This window comes from Bactrocera latifrons, unplaced genomic scaffold (assembly GCF_001853355.1).
Source record: "Bactrocera latifrons isolate USDA-ARS-PBARC rearing strain unplaced genomic scaffold, ASM185335v1 scaffold_259, whole genome shotgun sequence".
Classification (NCBI taxonomy): domain Eukaryota; kingdom Metazoa; phylum Arthropoda; class Insecta; order Diptera; family Tephritidae; genus Bactrocera; species Bactrocera latifrons.
In genome coordinates, this window is record NW_017536174.1 from 394,987 (window position 1) to 410,732 (window position 15,746).

General features: G+C 34.0%; 1 long non-coding RNA gene across 1 annotated transcript; it reads left to right on the forward strand.

Annotated features, from left to right (window-relative positions):
* The first annotated feature begins 2,634 nt into the window (after positions 1–2,634).
* Positions 2,635–6,678, forward strand: LOC108969573. Its single transcript, XR_001993407.1, has 4 exons — positions 2,635–3,568; positions 4,246–5,815; positions 5,888–6,000; positions 6,066–6,678. It is a non-coding gene; the product is annotated as an uncharacterized LOC108969573 (long non-coding RNA).
* Positions 6,679–15,746: the final 9,068 nt, after the last annotated feature.

Sequence of the window (15,746 nt, forward strand, 5' to 3'; positions counted from 1 at the left end):
TACTACATTTCTTTTAATTACNAATATTCTTGAAAGTTTTCATTAATGTTTTCCGTTACAAATACTTTTTCACAAAAAAGTTGATCTACTACATTTCTTTTAATTACATCTCTGTGCCTAAAAAAGGCAGATTTCGATCAGGTGATCTCAGCTGTGAAAAATTCTTGGAAAACAGCTGATTCTTTTTACTTGTAGGGTTATACAATGATCGTGGAACTGTCTTGCAATTCAGTGGCGGAATAGACCTTTTACTTTTGCGCATAGTTCCAACCATTGTCATTTGCATTTGTAATAATTTTTGGCCAAGGCTGTGAGATGAAAAAAAGTTGTCCATGCCTTTCCCCAAGTATGATTGCATTTTCCATACATAGCACGTGCGTGAATCAACAAGTAGCCAAAATTTCAAACCTTATCTCTCGGGTTTCGATGGAATATACTGGCGAAATTTACAACGACCATGAAATCCCAATAATTGTTCATCCACAGTAACGCAATCATTAGGAAGTAGAATATAGGAAGCTGTTCAGACTACTTTTCCTAATGGTTTCTGATTGGTGCGAATTTGTCATCATTTCTTTGGCCACGTCGGGTGAGCACATCATCAAAACGAATGATTTTGTGGATATATAAAAATGTTCTCTCAGACATTATTGACAGAAATATAGGGCGTCCACAGTATTCCTCAAACAAATCATGCAAAGTTTCTTCTATTGCAATACTTACTTATACACACCGGCCAGTAATAATATGCCTAAGTAGGCATGAAATAATTCCTCGTCAATTTCTAGCTGGTTGGATCCATGTAAATACTTTCCGTAGTTGTTCGAATTTTCAATTATAATTTTTGGTAGTGAAGATGGAAAAAGTAGCAGAAATGAATCCCGAATGTTATTTACCCGGCTTGATGCAAATCTTGTTACACCTAAAAACCAAGTATCATAATTCTACAACAATTTGTTACAACAATTGTTACCAACCTGGGCGCAAATTGATAACATTTTCTCTCTCCAACCGACCAGTGGCGTAAGGCTCGCTACGCCAAGTAGTACCATCTTTTGCAATATACAATGGATCATCAACTGAACTACTGACAATAATGTCATCCGGTTCAGATAAACAGCTTTCAGACGAACTACTTTCAATTTCAGTATCAGGATCGGAAGCATCTTCATCTTCTTCACTCTCATCCAGTACCTCATTCACCATTTCTTCAAACGTCAAGAACCGTGGACGAGYCATTTTTTCSAACGCGTACAAGTAWTTAACAAAATAACTTAATATTCAAAAAAGAAGCACTTCACCTAATAAAACACAACACAAATATCAAAAATAGCGTCGCAAATGACTTGCACCGCAGCAAAAAACGTTTGAAATGCTATATGTATCAAAATTTATACATAGCTCGAATTATGAAGTTTTTGAATTTCTCATGACCTACTTGCAAAATGTTTTCAAATTATGGCTTAAATTAACGACAATGCGAAAATAAACAAAGTCACAAAGAAGGCGGTATCTAATGTTTTTCTTTCCACAAGTTACGGTACTACAAACATCGAAATGTATCATTTTTGATACAAAGGTCGATTAACGGTTAATATGTGTGCTATTTATATGTCCATTGCTGCATGTAAGTATGTATTTTAAAGAAATATCGCTCACAACTAAGTGGAAAACAACATACATTTTTTTCTTTACGTGGCAAATAGTGTTTGTTAAACTCTTGCGACATGTTGCTACAGAGTACAATAGTTTTGTTACCTATCAGTGGTTTGTATCACCAAAAATAGTCGAGTCAGAGAACGTAAAATAATAGCTGAGAACGTTCATCATAGAGAAGGAGAACGTAAAAATATTTTTGGCTAATGTGAGGAACACAATGCTCCCGATAGACTGCAGCAGCACGTTGTGAATCCTACTACATGAACGTTTGTGAGAGGGCAGCAACATAACAATGGCCGGCATGTACACAAAACAACGCAGTTGTCCATTTTGCATGTACACAATTTCGTTGTGGCTATACTAATACCTTGAACTTCAATGAAATTTTAATATTTTGTTCAAAGTGAAAAAATAAGTAAATATTTCAATTTATTTGTTTTAAATTATCAATTGCTGTTATAAATGATGTAACAGAGCTATTTTATGCTTTTATTTGTAAAATAACGTCAGGTTTGTTAGAGCTTTGAGTAATTTTACATTTTACATATTAGTGGCATCACCACTCTTCCTCATCTCTCCAATCTTCCATTCTACTGTCAACTCTACTGTCGTCCCACTGCCGTTGGCAAATATAGGATCAAATTGAAGTTAGCGAGAATGACAACTGTCGGCCTGCAGTCGTGTAGTCATGCAGCTGTCAAAATGTCAAAATAGGTCCGTCCATAAGAACGTGTGTTTTAATATTTGACAGATGTCGTTTGCAGTCTGTCGCGGGTATTGTATTCCACACATAAAGATTTTTTTTTTAAGTTTATAGTGTAATTTAATTAATTTGAAGTGAAAAATGTGAATAAAGTGTGTTTCATTTGGTGAAATAGCTTATTTAAACGTTCGAATTTTGCGAATTTTTGAACTCTCGTAAACTACTGTTTGGGGTACCTATAACCACATATATTTTTTAATCAGGAGGATCCTGATAACAAATTTTTAAAATATTTTAATTTTACAGTAAACAAATCAAATAGAAATACAGTTATTAGAATACAATTTTGCATTATGTATTTAATCTAACTCACAAAAATTGTCGAAATCGAACCGTAACTATTCAAAGATTCAGGGAGCAAATATGTGGACACCAGTGCATATGGCTAAATTTTGCCGAATATGTCGGTGAATTATGGTGGAGAAATTCGGGGATAGTATAATAGTTATAACAACGCGCTCTTGTGAAAAAAATGGCTAAAATCGGTTTAAACTTCACTTAGCCCCCAAACACCTAATATAACTATTTTCGAACTTACGGCTGACTTTATAGCAGTCAATAGGTTAGAATTCTTAATTAAACCCATACTCTTCTCCTAATAATAGTGCATCTTCCTGCCTGAGCTGCCCAACTTATTCCAGTATGAAAGCACCTCAAAATCACAACGTAAAAAATTCATCAAATACACTTAAGTTTCGAGTTTTCTTTAAATTTCGTTCCGTTCACATACATTTTTAGCAGAATTTCGATCTGGCCATTCCAGTCATTCCAATTACGATACGCCAGTCAACTGTCAATGTAAGGTAGTTTAGTTTCTCTCTCATTTCCAATGACAAGGGAGTCGTCTCATTATCTTCGCTTCTTTTTGTGTGGTGTAAAAATTTAAAATTTTTTAAATTTGAAAAAATTTAAAAATGCCACGAATTCGAAAATGTTGTGTGCGCGAGTGTAATAACGATAACAAAAAGTGCAATTTGTTTGTTTGGCCGAAAAATGAAAAAATCGCAAGAAAGTGGTGCCGAAATCTAGGCTTTGAGGGAAGGAAAATAGCTACCACAAACACGTTTGTTTGTGCAATGCATTTTGAGGATTATGCACTAGGGGCTAAGAGGTTGAAAATTGGAGCTGTTCCTACTCTAAAACTCGGTAAATAACTATTCATCGTAACATACATATTAAAATATACATAAATGTTGGGTAATATTGCCAGGGTCAATATATGTGCACATACTATTCATTTATATGTATGTGTATATATAATATATTTATGTAGACACACATGCCATTTCTTTAATGTTGGCGATATATATTTCATGTGAGATTTTTGTACCCTGAACAGGGTATATTAAGTTTGTCACGAAGTTTGTAACACCCAGAAGGAAGCGTCGGAGACCCTATAAAGTATACATATGAATATATAAATGATCAGTATATTGAGCTGAGTCGGTTTTGAAATTTTGCAAATGTCATTTTCTCTTCAAGAAGCTGCTCATTTGTCGGAGCTGCCGACATTGGACCACTATAACATATAGCTGCCATACAAGCTGAACGATCGGAATCAAGTTCTTGAAGAAAGTTCTTGTATGGAAAACTTTTGCATTTGACAAGATATATTCACGAAATTTGGTAGGATAGGATTACTATAGCATATAGCTTCCATATAAACTGAACACATAGTTACTAAAAGAACTGCACCTATGAAGGGTATATTAGCTTTGGTGCAACCGCAGTTAGCGTTTTTCTTGTTTTGTTTATATTCAGATAAATAATGTTTAATAAATACATAGATATAAATATATTATTTATATACCACATAATAATAGGAAAATCCGATGATGCTGTTTACTTGTCAATAAAGAAGAGTAATGAAGTACGGACCTGCTGTGCTAAGGGATGTCCATCGGATGAAAAAGACATACTATTTGCATTCCCCGATGATGAGATTGACTTCGATAACTGGGTTTTAGCATTAAAAATAAGTACATCATACTCCGACCGAAGAAAGTTATTTATTTGTGACCGTCATTTTGATGTGGACTCCATTATAAATAAGAAACTCAAGGAAGGAGCTATCCCGAAGCATAATTTATTTTATGAAACAGTAGGTAATTGTAGCAGCTTTTCTTCAAATAGAGTCCTGCACCCTTCTAAACGTCAGTAGTCATACACACATCAGAAAGGATAGGGGAATATATCAGTTTGGAGGACTTCAAGTTATATTCGGATCTCGAGGTGAAACGTTAACAATACAATGTTTTCTCCAACCTTGATTCCTCAAAATGTGTCCAAGAATCTTGCGCATGAATTGCGTGAGCTTGTGAACAAAGTGCAAATAAGCAAAATCAAGGCATAAATGCGCTCAGGCAGGAGAGAAAGATTTTAAAACAAGAATTATTTGAGTTAGGGAATTGGACAATTATTGCATCCAAAAATTGCTGATGAGAATGTAACATATCTTGGTTGAAGGGTATCAATTAATAAAGTACATAAACTGAAGATTAGAATTTCTAGGAAATCTTCAAGCAGGAACACATCTGTGCCATACTAATCGACGAAATTGTAAGTCAGGACTGTCGGGTCTGCGTAACCGGAACGATCCCGGATTTTTATCCGGCCAAGGACTGTCAATTCGGCAGAATTCTGCCGCTACAATAACAACAACAAACAATTTAAATTAAAAAATAAATTTGGAGCTGACAAATCCAGTTTTTCTATGTATTTCTGAATGATTATTGCCATTTCTATATTCATTGCCATTTGATTAAGTCGGTTAGGAAAAATTTCTTAAAGTAAGACTTTAAAATTATCGATGGTTTAGAAGCTACATCCAATCGATGGTGGGAGTTATAATTGTAAAATATGTCCATAGTTGACATGCTCCCACAATGTGAAACCCACATATGTATGTATGTACATATGTATATCCCAAGCATTGAAAAAAAGGGTCCGTTCCAGATGGCTTCGACCGGGAATTAAGGCAGGGATTACTACGTACTATTGAAATGCGCAAAAGTGACATACATATGTATGTAAATGTTTGTGAAGCACATCAACGACTTAATCGATTGCAATATTTATCATAATCATAACAACAATGATCAATTTAACAATAGAAACCTTGGGTGATGCGGATAGAAATAGGACTAAAATTACTTCACCGGAATGGTTTGAATGGTTTTTAGAAGCTGTTTAATGTCTAAACTATCAGCAACCCCTGTTAAAATCTTTAATAATAGTACTCTATTTAAAAACGCGAAATGGTTGGTTGAAGAAAAGCTGTAAGAAAACATTTGCCTACTTTAGAATAGTAAATTAAAAAATTTAATAAAAAGCAACGGGATTATGTAGTACTTATTTTGGATTAATGCCAATAAGTTAAAGGCGCGTTTTTGTGTAAGTGATAAATAATACATAAACATTATTAATGTTTATTTAATATTTTATTAATTTTTCTTCCACATTTAGATGGGCTGCCTTCATAAATACAGTTTGCAAAAATACGTTTTTTTTTTCTAGCGTAACAGTTGTTTAATTTGTTATGCTTTGATTTTTTAACGGTAGAAATAACGGACACGTATGTAAGTCATGTTTTTATGCAAGTAATTATCTATGTCATGTATTTACAATTTATTTATATTTATAGTGATAAAAAGTGGAACCACGAAAGAAATACTATTTTTATGAAAGCAGAGTTTAGTGCAAAAAAAAATTAAGAGAAAGATAAGTTGAGCGAATTTATTACGTGACATTAAGGAATTGGAAACAAAATTCCCTTATAACGGGATCCGACAAATTGGCGTATTTTTAAAAAGTTAGATGAGGTCTTCGGCAGCCGCAGCAGCCTACAGGTGTCTAGTGAAATTATCACAAATTTGTTGTGGAATATTTAATAAGCGAGGAATCAATGACACCCACCGAAAATAAATCTGGCATTAAACCTTCGAATATCACTACTCTGAGAAGTGTTAGTATTATATATAATAAGTAAAGTATCTTAAGTCAGATGCTTTTACAATGAAGAAGTTGTCGGATTTAGAGAGAATGAAAATCACGGTAAAACAGAAGAAGTAGCTGAGTCCAAGAAAATTTGTACCTTACTTCAGGAAATTGTTGAAAATTCACAATTATATAAATGGAATTGATGGCAAATATGAATAAAAATGCAGTAAGTTCGTTTAACTGTAAATTAATAAATCTGTGAACCACATTTTTTTCAAGGACAAATATTTGTTGCAAACACAACAAAGAATTGAGTTTCGTTTAGAAGTTACTATGTAGTTTTTTATGTATTTAAAATATATTTAAGTAGAATTAATTTTAATTGTAATGCAGTTTTTTTGCACATGATGTGGCTATTAAAAAAAAAAAACTAACGTAATAGAAAAAATGCATGTGGGCATTTTTAGTTGATAAGAAAGAAAATTCGCAAGTTGTGTGCAACTAAAAAATATTTTTCTAATTTTCATAATTTAAAAAGCAAATTATTTATATAAATTAATTTAGTCCAATTCCAGTGTCTTCTATTTTTCTATATACGTTTTTATTTACGTTAAGAAATACATATATCGTCACATATCGTGCAAAATAACCCAACAATATTTTTGAAAATTTACAGTGGCACGAATGAAAGACGAAATAAAATGGAACAAGAGTGAAAAAATGTTAATATTATATAAAACTGTTTTATATTTGACCGCAGAACCTGAAAATGACAAATGTCATATTATGAAGGAATTTGAAATACTGAATCTTAATCAATAAGATACTCAATTTCGATTTTTTTAAGGTGACGATATGAGGTCTTGTTATTTTAGTTAATACATAATTTTTTTAAAATAAATTTATTTGCCTTTAATTTTATGATATGGTGTTCATTTCGTTTAGGCATAGCAGTCAAAAATAGAATTACATATGTAAGTATCTACATGTATAAGTGCCCGAATTTGGCACGGTCTGTTTTTACAGTTGTAGGTATTATACATATATGTACATTAGGGTGATTCAAAAAAAGGTTTTTTTTTGTTTAGTACTCTGAAAAATAGGTTCCTAGACACCTCTAAGGAAGCCTCTCCAAAAATGAGTTTTTAATTGTAACGGGAAGCTCCTAATACTTACAGTTTTCTATTTTTTTTTTTTATTATCAGATAGAAAAATTTATATTTCGCTTGCAACCACTTCAAATAATATTTTGTTCCTTTGATTTTGTAAAAAAAAATTTTTTTTTTTATTCACCCTAATGTACATACATACATATGTATGTATGTCAAATGTTCCTCAATATGCATTCTATTCTATATTACTACAAGGAATACTTCATTCATAAATCTAAGCGTTCATATACAAAAATAAGAACAAGATAAGATTTGGGATGCCCAAATAGTGATTTTTGGGAATGTAAAGTAAAACACCCAACATTTATTACGATTGAAAATTATTACCCATTGGACTTTTAAAATATAACGAAACTATTTACATAGTTTTTTTTTTTAATTATTTTATGGTATATTAAAACAATTGACTATGGATCTTTCAATACTTAAGAAGGTGAATTAAGCCTCTTAGTTCTCAATTAATAAATGTTTTTAATCATTGGTAACTGAAAACTAATACTACTATGAATTAAATTGCAAAATGTTTCGTGAAATATATTTAAATTTCCCATTATCTTTACTTTTCATTCTTTTACATTTTTTATTAGCGAGCAACAAATCCCGCCATTCTCATATGTATATTTTTAGTATAATTTCAATCTGGCCGTTCCAGTCATTCCAATGGTAAAATGTCAAAAGAAAAAGAGATGCCCAACTCTCCTCTCACTTGGAAATGAGAGAGTAACAGCCTACTCGACTTTCAACGAGAGCGACTGAAAACCTGTTAACGTGTAGTCGTGCAGCTGTCTACATAACAGTGTCCATAAGAACGTGTGTATTTTAATATTTGAGAGATGTCGCTTGCAGTCTGTCGTGCTCTACATACATACATATGTGTTCAGCACTTAAGTTATGACGTTAAACCATTGAAACCAGAGACAGAGAACGTACATACAGTATGTCAACTATTTCATTACATACATTTCCAAAAACATTCTATTTTGTTCTCTTTTATTTAAACAAACTTTTGAATAAAAGGGATAAGTTCACTAAGTCGGCCTATGCAAGAACAGTTAGTAAGTCCGAATTACCCAAAATGTGCCGTTACCTTTCAGAGAATATTTACAAATGTAGACAAAGGCATGTAATCAATTAGTTGACTTTGTGAAGTAAAGGGGTACTGATCACCGTAATATTGCTCTGAGATTCAAGTATTTCTTTTTATTCTTTAAATAATAGTTGTGAAATCGTTATATTCTTGTTTTTAGTAAAAGGTGAGTTTTTTTTTTTTATTGTTTTTCTTTGTTATTTTCTTAAGTTTGGCTTGACTATAGATGAAAAAACTAAGTGCAATAAAAATGGATGAAATCAAAAAGCTTATTCATTTAAACACAACGCATAGAGAAATTGCAAGAATCGTTGGTGTTTCTGTAGGCGTTATTTCAAAAATAAGACAATCTCTTTATGTGTAAAAAACACTCCTGGACGAAAGGTAATTTGAATGCCACCCTACAAAGGCGCATTGTTAGGCAGATAAAGTTTGGTGTGCAGAATGCGGGCCAAATCAGACGTGATCTCTCCCATAGGGATGGAGTAAATGTAACAAGTGAAACTATAAAGAAGAAATTGCGGAAAAACGGATTCCACGGACGTGCCGTGGACCACTATTGACAAAACGACACCGTAAATTGAGACTACAATTTGCAAAAAAATATGAAACCTACACCAAAAATGATTGGATGCGAGTCATATGGTCCGAAGACACAAAAATAAACTATCTGGGAAAGATGGGCGTCAAAGAATTTGGAGGAAACCCCGAGAACCTTTGACTATCCATATTGTTCAACCAACGGTCAAGTTTGGAGGCGGTAATGTAATGTGGAGGTGTATGAGGATGGAGGGGGTAGGAGAGTACGTAAGAGTTTCCGAACGAATGGATGCCAATCAATATGTCGATATCCTTCAAAAAGGTTTGTACAAGAGTGTGGAAGTGTGGGGCAAGAATGTGTCATCTTCCAGCAAGATAATGACTCGAAACACAGTTCTCGTGTAGCTGAAGCTTGGTTTCAAAACAACGGTTTTGAAGTACTAGACTGGCCCCCTCAATCGCCAGCCCTCAACCCAATCGAACATGCTTGGGTTGAGGCCAAGCGTGCGATTTCTGATGTCCATTATGGTAGAAGGCTTAAAATTCTTGCCAAAATATTAGCGGAGATTTCTGTAGAAAGGTGGTCGAGTCCATGCACAAAGGAATTGAGGCAGTAATCAAAGCAAAAGGGGGTCATATTAAGTATTAAGTAAAAAAAATCCTTTATGTCAACCAATTGATAAAATGTGTAGCGGAGACATTTTTTAAAATTCTATAAAATCTAGTAAGTGTTTGAAAAACAAATGTGTTAATTTTATTTTATTACTTTTAATTGTTTTGTATATAAAATAGAATAGGATTATTGTTAAAAATCATAATTTATCGAGATAGCAAGCATTGAAAACGTTAGCATTATTTTTTCTCAAGCTTGTAAAAAAATTTTTTTTTTTTAGAAGTTCATAACTTTGTGAAATCAGTTCCCACGAGATAACTGAAGACTGCGGTCACGTTAGTACAACGAAATTACCCAGACAAAAGAAGGATCAGCAAACTGCCATGAAGGAAGACCCCGAAAAGGGCAGAAGTAACTACTTCGCCATACTAGGCGAGCCACCAAAAACAAAACGTAAGGCATACAGTATAAACAACAACTATGACTTCCCAACGCTTAAAGTCAACAAACATGCAAGTACTCAACAAAACTCACCATGCCCAAAGTTTCTACTTATAAAAAGCAAAACCGAAAAACCACTGAAATGTATAACATTTTCGCAGTCAGCAAAGCGCTCGAATCAATCACAACCGAAAAGCCCCTGAAATATCATTTACTAGAGATGGAGACCTACTTTTACTAACAAAAACTCAACTACAAGCTAACAAATACCTTAAAGCAACAGAATTGTCAAATATTTGCATCATTTCTGTCTCTCTCCACCCAACGCTTAATATATCCAAAGGTGTAGTTTATTCTGGAGTTTTAAAACATCTAAGTGAAAAAGAAATCGTTGAAGGTCTAAAAGAACAAGGTGCAGTGGAATGTAAAAAAATCAGAAAATACGTAGAAGGAAAACTCACTGACACTCCGCTTTACATCGTCTCTTTCAACACTTTTACTCCACCAAAAGAAGTGAACATAGGATGGCTGAAAGTAAAAGTTGAACCATATATAATGTTTACTCGCAATAGCAATCAAAGTTAAGTTCCAGATAAATTTCCCCTTTTTAAATATTTATTCACCACCTGATGAGCAATTTGCTGAGCACGACTTGCACGAACTCATTTCATACGTGAATGGGCCATTACTAATTGGTGATCTGAATGCTTGGAGCCCAATATGGGGATCTTCACGATTCAACAGTAAGGGTAAAATTGTCACTAAATTTATTGAAAATACAAACCTTTTAGTTTTAAACGATAAAAGTCCAACCCACTGGTCTACGCACTGCACACTAACCCACATTGATATCACCATGTGTACATCTCCTCTTAATATTACATCAAATTGGAAAGTTAACGATGAACTATGCGGTAGCGACTACTTCCCGATTAGCTTAACATTGTTCAACACGACCCCTAACACAACTTACCAAACTCCCAAAAGATTCAAATTAAAAGATGCAAAGTGGGACTAGTATCAAACACTTCTAACCAGCGAAATGGAAAATATTAGTTTCAACTAGATAAATCCCTATAAAGCCGTTGCTATCTTCACTAAAAAAATTAAGCAAAGTGCATACAAAAGGATTCCAATGTCAACCCCAAATAAAAGATAACCCACAACATAATAGTGGAATGATAATTTAACTACACTAAGGAAAACAAAACAAGATCTGTGGAAACTGGTCAAGCAACACCCTACCGCTGTTAATATACTAAAATACAAAAGAGCGAATGCTATATATAAGGGCGAAGTAAAAACCTCAAAAAGAGATGCTTTTGCGACCTTCACTGAGGATATAAATTGCAACACTCCATCAAAAGTTCTATGGGATAAAGTAAATCTACTACGCGGGAACCGCCCTGACAACCTCATTCACTTAATTGAAAAGGAAAACAATTCACCAACTTGCGATCCTCTTGAAATAGGCAACACGTTAGCAAGAGCATGGTCAAACTACTCAAAAAACTCAAATTTTTCGGAACAGTTCGTAGAACATAAAAACCGATATAAAAATGTTATAAATGTAGAATATCCACTAAGTGAAACATCCCACGCATTGGAGGAAAACTTTTCAATCCAAGAACTCGATGGATGTCTAGCTTCGCTAAAAGGAAAGAGACCCGGCCAAGATAACATCCCTTATGAGTTGCTGAAACAACTCCCTTTTGTTGGCAAAACCAAGCTCTGTGAGCTGTATAACCACATCTTTAACACACATACCATGCCGCAACAATGGAAAATTGCTCTTACTGTACCTATACCGAAACCTAATAAGCCGAAAAGTATTACCGCAGGATATAGACCCATATCCCTCATCTCTTGCCTATCAAAAGTCATGGAAAAGATGATATCTAGGAGGCTTATGTGGTACCTTCACACAAACAAGCTACTCTCGAGCAACCAAACCGCTTTCATACCTGGAAGCAACACTACCAGCGCATTACTTCGCCTAGATGAGTATTTCGCAGATAATATTTCCAGCAGGAACCACATTTAGACATGGAAAAAGCATTCGATATCCGTATTAGAGCAAATTTTGGTCTGGAAGTTAGGCCACAAAATTACAAACTTTATTAAAAACTTTTTGATAAATCGAAAATTCAGAGTAAAAACAAACGGTGCCATTACAGATTGTTGGCCATTGGAAAACGGCATTCCTCAAGCTTCGCCATAATCCGTCACTTTTTTTCTAGTTGCTTTTGACAGGCTAAGTCGAGTAATAAATGAAAACAAGTTCTTCAGACATGTCTTATACGCAGATGACTTATGTATATACGGCAGAGTTCAAAATGTAACGGTCTTCCAAACTAAATTTAATAACCTCCTCGTAGAGATAATAAACTGGTGCAACGCTAGCGGAGCTAAGATATCCATAGCCAAATCTAATCATCTGCACATTTGCAAAAACGTTACATCACTCAAGATACTTGGCATATTCTTTAATAAAAAAATAAAACTGGAATGTTCACATTAGATATTTACAAAAATCACTACAAAGTAGACTCAATATAATAAAATGCCCAAGTAACATCAAGCTGAAAAGTAGCACAAACTCACTTCTAAATATTGTGAAAGCCATTATACTTGGAAAAATCGATTATGGCCTGCCATTTTATAGACCAACGTCTCCAGCAAATTTATCTAAAATATCATCTGTATACCATTCTGCAGTTCGCTTGGCTTTGGGTGCTTTTCGCACCACTCCCACTCTTAACCTTCTCACCGAAGCGGGACTTCCACTCCTCAAAGATAAGATAAATTATATTACCGGTTGTATGGCAATCAAACTTTCACAAAACAATGACTCAGTGCTGAAATCATTAGTGAAAAGGGGACTGAAACGAAAACGTAAAACACGTAAGGAACCAACAATAGAAAGACTAATTGAGACAGCAAAATACCATGACATGCCACTGGATCATAATGTCACCACAAATATTCAAAACCCATCATGATTCAAAACCCACCATGGGCACTCCCTACAAACTGCATATTACTGCAGTTAACAAAATTCAAAAAAGAAATCACTCCAATTTCAATGTATCTCCAGCACTTTCATTATATACGCAGCAAATACCACGACTGGTCTACCTTATATACTGACGGCTCCAAATATAAGGACATAACCGCATATAGCGTCGTTAACGTGAACGAAACACTATCCACCTCTATACTGCCATCATACGCATCGGTATATACTGCAGAAGCAACCGCAGTCTACCACTTATCTTTAGCGACTCACTCTCAACTCTGCTATCGGTAAAAAACATTAACAATAATGATACCGTGACATCCCAAATCAGAGATATATTAACTTCCAATGCTACAAAAATTAAGTTGATATGGATTCCCAGCCACATCGGTATAAAGGGCAACACCTCGGCAGACGCAGCAGCAAAACTTGCCACCAACTCACTGTTACACATAACAATCAGCTTTAACAAGAAAGACCTAAAAAACACAATCAATAAAGTAAATCGGAAACTTATGGTTGAACATTGGCAAAATAAAAACCACGACTACAAATGCATAAACCCACACTTGGTTCCTCCAATCTTCCCAACAACAATTTCAAGATGAAGCATCATAATATACACTCGCTTTCGCCTAGGGCACACACGGATAACGCACAAGTATCTTTTTCAAAGAGGCAGCCCACAAACTTGTCAATTCTGCAACGATGAGATACTTACTATCAAACATATCGTCACAAGCTGTACTGCAGTAAACTCAATAAGACAATCTACAACAAACCGCACAATAGAAGAACTTCTTATAGAAGTAAACGAAGAAAACAAAGAGATTTATATACATTGTAAGCAAAATTAGTTTTTATATAAATATAAATGTTTTACTAATATCAAAACCATAATAACGTAAAGCCGATGGCTTAACCGCTAGTGCTATATGCATATATATAAATTGTAATTGTAATTAATTTACTTTTTTCAATTTTATTAAAAAAAAAAAAGAATTGGATTGCCATTACAAATAAAAAAGTTGCAAACATAAACCTTTTTCTGATACCCAGGTGTGATCAAATAGTTTACATACTGTATACAGAGAAGTCAGAGAACGTACATTTATAGAGAAGGTTCAACCAGAGAACTTAAAACATGGAGAAGTTGCAAATCGTGTTCAATTCTGCTAAATAGCAGCGAGAACAGCGAATTCCTTACTATAAATCTATCAGCTCTGTTAGCCGTCAAATCGAACATCATACAGAATTCGATTTGCACCTTCTCTATGTTTTAAGTTGTCTGCCTTAACCTTCTCTACAAATGTACGTTCTCTGGAACGGCCAGAAAATTCTTAGCGGATTTCACCAAAATTTAAAATGAGGGGATCGAAAATAGCAGAATTGAACATGAAATGCATATGCTATGCATATGTATATACATTATGCAAGTATTTAGATTTTTTCTAATTGTAGGTAATATATGTTACAACGAGGAAATTGAGCCATATGTATTTACAATATATGTACATATGTTTGCGCTTTTTGGTTGAGTATTGGCATATCAGGCTTTTCAAATGTATGTTTGTACTTAGATTTTTACGTATGTATAAATTAAAAAAATCAAAGTCTTGTTCACTTCGGCAATCACAATTAAAAAATCAGAGACTTGTTCACTTCGGCAATCACATTTATTCTGATTCTTTYTTCGATTCGATACAATTTTTTTATTTTTAAAAACTAAGCCTACCAAGCCTAGGCAAATACCAAGTGGGAAAAAACAAGTTGTTGTTGATGGTGTCAGGTATGCGATCAGCGGACGCTTTCCATAGATTTAGTTACCGCAAGTTGATGTCGCTTAGCGTGCCGTGTGCAAACTTTCCAACGCAGCATGCCATTATCATACCTATCATTGTATCAATTGCTAATTGTTGTTGTAGGGTGTCATTTCCATATATGATCTTCTTTTAAAATTACTACAGCTAAGCGTAATTTGATTATGAATGGTAATAATGGAGAAAAAAGACACGAGCGGATTCAATGATGCCTTTAGGGGAGTTGAGATGAGGGTCGATCCACTAACTATTCCCCTCCGTAAGATCGAATCGTCCCGGTTCGATGACCAGCTCTTGTTTTAGACTACAGTTCAATAGGATGGTTTCGTTACTCCATCAACATTGCATTTGTATTCTATCATTTAAAAGTGCAACACCATCAGTAGGTTGTGACGCAGATGTTAACAGTTGTTGTGACAGTGTGCCTTTTTTAATTGGCTTGGCATGCAAATATTCAAATAACAAAAAGTAGTATTTTATTTTTACATTTTTTATCTTGAACTTAAAATAAAGGTAAATATTCAAGATTAGATGCTTGTGGATTTTATTTTAATACTAATTTCTTATAATTTTTTAGATGTATACTTTTTTAATTTCTGGCATATAAGTTAATTATAACATACAAAAAATGTCTAACGTATATTGCTTTTGTGAATCTTTTTACCATCTATTAGTACCGTTGTTCCCAAGTCC